Source organism: Myotis brandtii, unplaced genomic scaffold (assembly GCF_000412655.1).
Source record: "Myotis brandtii unplaced genomic scaffold, ASM41265v1 scaffold471, whole genome shotgun sequence".
NCBI classification, from domain to species: Eukaryota; Metazoa; Chordata; class Mammalia; order Chiroptera; family Vespertilionidae; genus Myotis; species Myotis brandtii.
The window spans coordinates 1,541,316-1,550,804 of record NW_005367989.1 but is presented as its reverse complement, the minus strand read 5'-3'; the positions used below and the strand labels follow the sequence as shown (position 1 = coordinate 1,550,804).

General features: G+C 37.3%; 1 long non-coding RNA gene across 1 annotated transcript; it reads right to left on the bottom strand.

The window, feature by feature from the left end:
- Positions 1-1,087: 1,087 nt before the first annotated feature.
- Positions 1,088-9,260, bottom strand: LOC106727749. The gene is made up of 3 exons (XR_001363982.1): positions 9,018-9,260; positions 5,788-5,844; positions 1,088-1,389 (listed from the first exon to the last, which is right to left on the bottom strand). It is a non-coding gene; the product is annotated as an uncharacterized LOC106727749 (long non-coding RNA).
- Between the last annotated feature and the right edge of the window lie 229 nt (positions 9,261-9,489).

The window sequence follows — 9,489 nt, the reverse complement described above, 5'->3', positions numbered from 1 at the left end:
GAAGACTGGAAAATCTTCAAACTTATACTAAAAGCCATAACCAGGAAGCTCCAATTCTGACAGGTGTGAAAAGAAACATCATGAAGGACGAGAAGAGCCAAATCGGGGTCGATCCCCTCAGCCACAGCTGTCTATGAGTTGGTGAAGTGCCCTCCTTGGAAAACTCAAAGTTAGTGTCTGTGTATAATTTGAGGGATAATAATTTTGCTTAAAATAACCTTTTTAGAAAATTGTGAATAGTTCCCCCCTAGTATTCCTCACAGTCCTAGCTGAGGAGGGCAGCTGTGATATGGAAAAATAACATCCTATTATGGCTACCTTTGCCAAAATAGCCTCTCTTTCTGAAGGCCTGTCTGACCCAGACCGTACAACCTCCTGGACTGAGAACAAGCTGGGCCATTGTGACTTAGAAGTATCCCGGTGCTTAGAAGACACCAAGACGGCCAGGAGACAATGGCAGCATAGAGGGCCCTAGATGAACAGAATATGTAATTTCATTTAACAGCTGCGGAAGCTCATTAACTACGCTGGCATGAATGATTCTTTACAACTACAAAAAGAAAGAAAAACAGCAGCCTATTTACAGAGGCAGCCAGAGCCGACCCTTGTTTTCTAGCTTTCAAGGGAAACAAAACATTTCTGCATAATTGTATCCTATAATTCAACACCATTTAAAAGTGTAGATATTTTTGCACCACATATGTAGAGCCTCCACAACATTCCAGCACGGTTTCTGACTACATGGCTTCCAGGTTCCCTCTGACCTGCTGAGGGGTAACCAGGCAGCACGGAGCAGGCACCTCTTTAGGCACGTGCCCTCCCTGAACTCCCCAACACACCATGTGCTTCCTCACATCCTCAACCTGAGGAAAATATGACTCAAATGCCTTTCACTGCTCTTCAGGCTTACATTGGCTGTTCTTTCTTATGTGATTATCAGCACTTTTTATTCTTTACTTAGGTTCTCTTCTACTTCCTGAGTGACCTTGAACAAGGCATTTAGCCTTTCTGTGCTTCACTTTCTTAATCTGTAAAATTATGATAGCACCTAACTCCCAGGGCTATTGTGAGGATTAAAGTGAGTAATTACAAAACACAACAGTGCCTGGCACATACTCAATAAATGCTAGTCAGTATTTTATTATTACTTCCATTATTCAGGACATCATGTGCCAATATCGCTTATTTTACATGTATTTCAACTTCACCTCAATAAAAATTGTTTGGGTGCAGTACTGGAACCTAGGGGGAATACGGGTGCATATAAGCGTCTTTTACCCTCTTTCCTCCCTGACTCCCCTGCTCCTACCCCAGATACATACACGAAAAGGAGGAATGTTGCTCTTTGGTGGGGCAGGTTTGCTGACATTTCTTGGCTAATGGGCTCAGCTGAAAGACATGGGCACAGTTTTTATCACATTTGGGTAAACTTTCTTGTGGATGTTCTTCCTCCCAAGAGTAAACGATATGATATACTCATCTCCTCAGATACTCTATTCTGCTCAAGATCTCTCATAAATATGGGGCTCTAGGCTAAAGGAGTATGAAATGGTTCAGCCTGGTTCATTGGCATTCTATATTGGGGTTGGAGGGAATGTTCCATTTAGTAATGTTATTATGTTTTCTTTTCTTAGCATTTATTTCCTGTGAGACCTTTTCATGAAGGGATGGCTGGTCTCCAGTGGGATTCAGGTAATTCTGGGTCTCTGGTCCACGTGCCATTATCTTATCCCACCTTTATTAGCAACCACAGGAATCAAGTCTTTTTCAACTTTGTATCCTTCAGTCCCTAACATTCACTATTCTTTATACTAGTGGCATTCAATATTTATTGAAATGACCTGTTACACATCGTTTTAAAAAATTATTACCCACATTCTGATAGGGTCAGTCAATATGTTTGAGGTCCTATAATTACATTTAATTTAACTCAAAATTCAAAGAACATTTTATGATAACAAGTACTAATCTGGCACTTACCAGTAAAATTCAAACTTGTCATCATGGTCTACAGGGCCCTGTCTTGCCTGACCCTATCTTGCTCATCTGAACCAGAACACTTCATAATTTTTGCCTGATCCAACTTTTGCTTATTTACACTTGCTGTTCCCTCTGCCTGGACTGCTTTCCCCCTACCCCATAATTTTGATGGGCTGCTTCTCAGGACAAAGGAACCCATATCATGAAGAGAAGGAAATAAAGGAAGACTTCTCATGAAAAACTGACATTAAGTATGAGACCTAAAGTATGAGTGTGCAAGAATTTATGTTTAGAAGTAGACGTGGGTTAAATAAGAGTATTCAATTTATACAGAGGGAAGAGCTAAGACAAAGACTTTGGAATACAAAGGAATAGAGCAAGGTTGTTCAGAGAATTGAAAGTTGGTGTGGCTGGAGCTTAGAAAGCTGGGGCAGAGCAGAAGATGGGGCAGAAGCAAATAATGAATAGCCCCTTTAGAAGATGCTCCCACAGAATGCAGTGCAGCATTTATATACCGTAGCCATTAAGTAATATCTTAATCTAAGATATAATCTATCTATACAAAACCCTAATATGCAAATCGACAGAAGGGAGGAATGACTGGTCGCTATGACGTGTACTGACCACCAGGGGGCAGACGCACAATGCAGGAGCTGCCCTAGCCCACTGGCCCCGACCAGCGGCGGCAGCGGGTGGTGAGGCCAGTGAGCGAGTGGTGCCAGGCCAGCCAAGGTGGGTGCAAGCAAGACCCCCCCAAATCGCCCCACCATCGCCCTGCAGAGGAAGGCGACCGGCAGCAGAGGCGGGGCTGGCGAGTGGGTGGCGCCAAGCCAAGGCAGGTGCAAGCCGGGGCCCTGATCACCCTGCCAGTCGCCCCACAGATTGGACCTGATCGCCTGCCAGGCCTAGGGACCCGACCCATGCACAAATTTCAAGCACCAGGCCTCTAGTCATCCTATATAATAAAAGAGAAATATGTAAATTGACCGTACATCTGCGATGCCCACCAGACAATCAGGAGTGAGTATGCAATGGTGGGTTAATTTGCATACACAGGCTCCGGGTGGAGAGCAGAGCGGGAGAGCCGGCAGCTTGGGGGGACGTGGCTCCCTCAGTCACTCCCCCCAAGCCGCTGGGTGGAGAGCGGAGAGGGAGAGCTGGTGGCTTGGAGGACTTGGCAGAGTGGGAGGCCGTGGTACGGAGACAGAGCAGGAAGGGAAAACCAAGAGTGTGGGGAGCACCAGGAATGCTGGGAATTGTAGTTCTGGTGGCAGACGGATCTCCTAGGCCAGTGATGGCAAACCTTTTGAGTTCAGCTTGTCAGCATTTTGAAAAACCCTAACTTAACTCTGATGTCGTGTCACATATAGAAATATTTTGATATTTGCAACCATAGTAGAACAAAGATTTATATTTTTTATATTTATTTTATATATTTAAATTCCATTTAACAAAGAAAAATCAACGAAAAATCGCGTGTCACCTCTGACACGCGTGTTATAGGTTCGCCATCACTGTCCTAGTCACTATAGCAAAGTGAGCTTGGAGCAAGTTACTGTTGCTGTGCAAGTTACTGTGGGGGATGGAGGGAAAGCAAAGGTGAGAGACATAAGTCAGAGTGTCGAGGAAAAATTAAAGGGAAGATATCCTGCAACTTCTAGGAAATCTCCACCAATGGAGCAAAGAAATAAAAAGACCTCTATTATTCTGTGAGCACCAAACCAAACTGGGTTGGGGTCTCAGACAATTCGCTCATATGATTGCAAAGACAGACAGAAACTCCTGGATTGGAGAGGGCTCCCCTGAGGGCTCCCAGATTGGAGAGGGTGCAGGTCGGGCTGAGGGACCCACCCCCCATGCATGAATCTTCATGCACCAGGCCCCTAGTTCTTAATAAGAAAAAATCCTGCCTTCCTTCGTATTCTCCTATTCTTCCTTAACCTAAAAATAATTGGTAGTTAGATGTTAGTCACTCTCAGGACTCTTCTGTTCTCTTCAGAAAAAGAGAGCTACTATGTCCAGAGTCAGAACACAGCACTGCTTACCAGGCCCTGGGACTTATTTTCCATTTCCTAAACATAATCCTGACTTCTCCCAGCACTGGTCCTGGGTGTTATCTTGGGTGGGAAACTAAATTAAAGCTGGCTTTAAGAATTAAATAGGAACCAACAACCGAATATTATTTTCTAGAAAGAAAAATTTATATTTTAGTAAATTGCATTTTGACAAATTGAATTTATGCTATTAAAATAGCCTTAAATATTTAGAATTTCTAACAATTCAAAATTATTTATTTTTAATTAGAGATTTAGGAACAAGTTATAAGAAATTAACAAAATCAGCCCAGAAACTAAAGCTAAAATACAAAGAGGTTAGATGATTGGTTCAAAATACCACTGAACATTATTCTTTCTATGAATAAACAGAGTACAAATTTCCTAGATTTTTATTCAATATCTGACTGTCAGAACTTATTTTAAGTAAAATACAGATTTACTGGAGTAAGGGAGTATAATGAGAACTGGAAAAAGACAACTATATTTCTGAAATGGCCAAGAAAGCCACTGATAGTATATGAAAAAGAATAAATGTTTCAAAATTAAATTTTCCAGACAGACAGTCCATAGTTGAAAGATTATAATTCCAAAGATAATTTTAATGTAACATGATAACTAAAGATTAATGAATTTAACAAAATCACTTTCTTAATATGTACTTAGAAAGATCAATTATGTGCAAAATATGAATACAACAAGTTGAATACCTGAATTTGCAACTTTCACCAATTTTCTGTCTCATTTCAGCATACTTACACTCAGTGCAAATAAATCTTCATTTACATAGGACAACAATGCTTCCATTCATTAACATCACAAATCCTGTAATAAATGTATTTCCACTGTGGGAATCTTGACTGTGCCACTCTTTTATGGCATTGGAACATTTATTTATATCTTTAACTGCATGCATTTCTTTAGCTTTTACATATATTTTCCTTCATTGGTATAAGTATTTGTTCAAGAGTTTAACTCCTTAGCTAAAAAGACCAAATCCAAAATTCAGAAATGGTAGTTCAGTCCCTTCAAGGAAGCACATTGAGAATAACAGGCTTATAATACATCAACCTACTGTATATAACATTTTATGTTTTCCAACACACATGCCAGTAAGGTATCTCACATCCTGGGATATCATGGTGTCATTTTTGAATTTAGAGCTGTGGAGATATTCTGATTTTACTCAGTGTTGTTACGATACCTGAAGGAGCTCATTCATTAATTTGTTTAACCATGTGGGGCAGTGAAGCCTTTGGGAACAGTAAGTTCACACTGAGTGTTTTGTGCTGAATGAATCCCCAATCTACTTTGTGTTAATTTGCATTAAAAGCCTCTACTCTCAAAGTACTGGATCATTAAGTTTATATAATAATTAGATATACAAATTAGGAAAGGCAGATTAAGTATCACTTGGCAACATTAACGTGCCCACCACATTCACACTGAAGATTTAAAGTGTGTATTAATTAGCGAGATATACTTATTCGTGCATAACAACTAAAAAAGCCTATTGAAGAATATTTATTTGATTGACTATTGTTTCTAATAATAAGCACATTCACAGGATAAGGTTCCCTCCCCTAATTTTCTTTACTGGCTTTTTGCCATTAAGAAGAGTAAAAAAAAATGAAAGGGAAAAATAATCATAAGAAACCCAATCTCTTAAATGATTTAACAGCTTAGCTCATGCACACAACAGCTATAGTACACACTATTAAACACATCTTCCGTATCTACTTAGGATACTTACTCTGATACAGTGCAATACAAAGCATGTCTTTTCCATTATTTTAGTGAGACCGATAAGCTGGTTAATAAAGAAGTTCAGTAAGATTTCAGTAAGTCAATTCAAAAATTAAGAGAAATAATTAATCCTGGTTATTCTTCTAATACAGAAGAACAACTGGCATCTTTGCATTATTTTTAAGCCACCACAAACTGACACCACTTCAAGAGAGATTTTTTCCCCCTGAAATAGTAATATCTAGCTACAATTTTAGTGAAAGAAAACAAGGCAATTCTGAGAGCAATCTGTTTGGGCAGAGCCAGGTTTCCAAGGTATATCCTCCTCATTCCCATACAGGCCTTCATGCGAAACCTTTGCCTCCACAGTCCTTGCCCCTGGTTTTAGGTATTCTTTAGTAGAGGACAGGTTTTATAGATAGCATCATGACCGAATGCAGTGCAGGTTCAAATCAGAGTTTTAAGGTCAGGAAATAAGTATCATTTAAATGAGTCACGAATGCCACTTTTAGAACCTCTTGCACTTCCTTTAAAAATCTCCCTTCCAAGAATGTGCCAATTTTTATTTTGGCAAATTATAAATAAAAACCAAACATACAGTAGCTATGATGATTACTCAGTGTAGTGCTATTTTTTTAATGTTACAAACTTTACAGCTACACTTAGGTTACATTTATCTAGCCCACATTTTTTACTGTTTTATTCTCAGTAACTGACCTACTGGGGTCCATTTCAAGAATTTTAGATTCTAGATTATATATTATATTTTATTATGGTGATACAAACATGGAATTTTGAAATTATGTAAAGAAGAAAAACCACATGAAAGTAATTAGCAATAAAGAGTAATTTATGCTAAATATTAATGTATCTTACTTAAGTACACAATAACTTTGTCTAATATAGTTGTAGAAATGTAAAACAATGTAAAGTTTAAAAGTTGGATATTTTTGCAAAATAAAAAAATTGTATTCAGATCTTATTCCAAATACATATTGCATACTTTTGCTATTATCTTAAAATACAACTTTAGATTGTTACTATGGTAATATGGGGCACAGGGTGTAACAAATAATAGAATTTAAAAATTATCCAGAATGTTTTCTTGAGATTTGTATTTATTGGTTTAAAAATATTTAAGAATGTTGTAGTTTTTATAAATTAAAATATTCTAATAAGCAATTACTTAAATGAAGGAAATAACCAAATAGAAATGGGAAATGGAAAATTTAGAGATCAGTGAAGAAAGAAAGGGCATGTGAAATAACACAGGAGAAGAACCTAATGCAAGTGAAGGTCAAAGAAATAGGAAAAGTTTACCCATTTCTCCAAACTTATAGTCATTTACCCTGGGACACAACTGAGTTATTTACTCTAAGTGTTTTAAGTTTACCTATTAAAAAACAGGCCACATTCTCAATTCCAGACCCCAGGCCTAGCACATGGAAAGCCCTCACCCCTCCCACCCATTTCAGTGGCAATCTACTAACCTCTCATGGCCCAGTATGACTAATTGAGTATTTTTCACTTGATGGCTCTGTGTATGAGGGAAATTTAAAGGCAGATAGATAGATAGATAGATAGATAGAGATATCCATACCAGCTGAGTGTTCAACTGTAGTTTGGTAAAATTTTAAATGGTGGCTCAGTCACAATGTTTCAGTATCACCTCTTATCAACATCATCAATAGGTATTAATGGGGGAACAGAAACTATAATTTCTACATTAATGACAATACCACGTGTTTAGAAGATACTACGTGTTAAGATAAAGGATGCTGCCCTCATCTCCTTTTAAAGTGTCTCATTTCTACTATTTAAGTGTTTCATTTTAACAAATGTTCCGTAAGACAAATACAGATTTACCAAAAAAAAAAGTTAGAAATTAGGTCTTTCACAGAGATCCAAAACAGGGTTCTTTTAAAAAACTTAGCTTGTTTTCATATATTTAGTATAGCATTTTAAAGAGATACATCCTATTACATAAAGCAAAGTTAACAGTTCGATTGAATGGGGACAGTATCAACAAATGCCTAAAATACTATTCTCATCAGCTAAAACAAGAATAAACAGATTTTTCAAATAAGAGTTAGTTGAGTCAATATTAGTTTAAGTTTCTTATTAAACTGAAAACTTCTTTATTACTTAAAAACTGAAACTATGAAGAAATAAAAGAGATTTAATCCATCCAAACAAAGTGAATTAATTCTTCACTCTGGCCTTTACTTTTTTTTCTTTCCAAATAATTTAATTTCATTAATAGAAATGTTAGTGAATGGCTTTTTAAAAATACTTATTTTGAAATTACAGATAAATATAAACAGCAGAACACAAATCACTTTTTAGAGTGATTTGTGAAATACTGCCTTAGTATACTTTTTATAAGAACAAAGATACTATAATATATTTCCTTACTCCTTCAGGAATACTTTGCTGTTTTTTAAAAATTAATTTTTATTGTTGAGAGTATTACAGATGTCTCCCACTTGCAAATTCTATACAGACACAGAGCACTTCTCCTGCCCTGCTGAAGTCCTCTAAAAATGTACAGAAATGGTTTCAAAGTTATTTAATTTATACCATTTTCACCCAAGCTTTGTAAAAATGTATCAAAGAGAAAGCAAGGTATTCAGTTCTAGTTAACAAGATAATAGCCCCTAAAGCAGCTCCTTGAAGTCTGGGGCAGTAGGCAGCTGCAAACATCCGACTGAAAGCCCGTCTGTGGCCTCACAGCTTCCAGTCGAGGATGTTTACAGTCGCTCACTGTCAACAGGGATCTGCTTTCTCTCTGTTAACTTGAAGAAGATTCCCCAGCAGGTGTTTCTAAGATGTATAGGCAGCAAGTCTGTACATCACTGAAGTCTCATTCAAATAGAAATATTGTAAAAAAAGTCTCGCATTCAAAACAATAAGCTTCATGAATGTCTATTATTCATTTACCAAATTCCTATAAAATTCCTTGATGTACTAAGATGACATATGCAAACAGATCTTATTCATTACTGTTAGCTACAAGGAACAAACAAGCAAAGGCAGAGTTACTTAAAATGACTCCAGCATGTGTTATGTAATTAAAATCCTTCTTTGAGTGAAAGTGACCAAACATGGAAATTAAATCATGTTAACAACATAAAGTGCACATTTAACATTAAATACTACATTTAAGTGAAATTAGACTCTCAATGAAATAAAAGGTTTATTTCAAACATTATAAATTCTGACAAAAACAAGACTTACGTGCTGCTTTTATGTATCACTTTTGCTCTGAAATCTGCTCCCAGAAACAATTTGTAAAGTCAGCTGGTTTTTGAAAGAGTAAGCAACAATCAGGAGAAAAGCAGAATGGAATAACAAGGTCTACAACAGGCATATATCAGTTTGTGGATCACAGTTTCCCACTGGAAAAACACCGAACCTATCACTCGCAACAGAGTGACGCACATTAACTCTAAATTTGAATGTTTTGAATTCCACTCCCATTCTTTTATGAAAATAAATGAGGAAAACTGAAGGTTAAACTCTATCAGTCACTACTTTCCTGAAGTAATTCAAAACCCTTCCTAGTCCAGTGAAAGATTAAGCTGATACAGAAAAGAGGGTGTGCCTTTCCCTGAGATTTGTTTTCAGATGAAGTTACCATAAGGTTCTTAAATTGCAGAAGTCTTAGTAGTTTGTGACACCAAACCCAAAACATAAACAAATCCACACA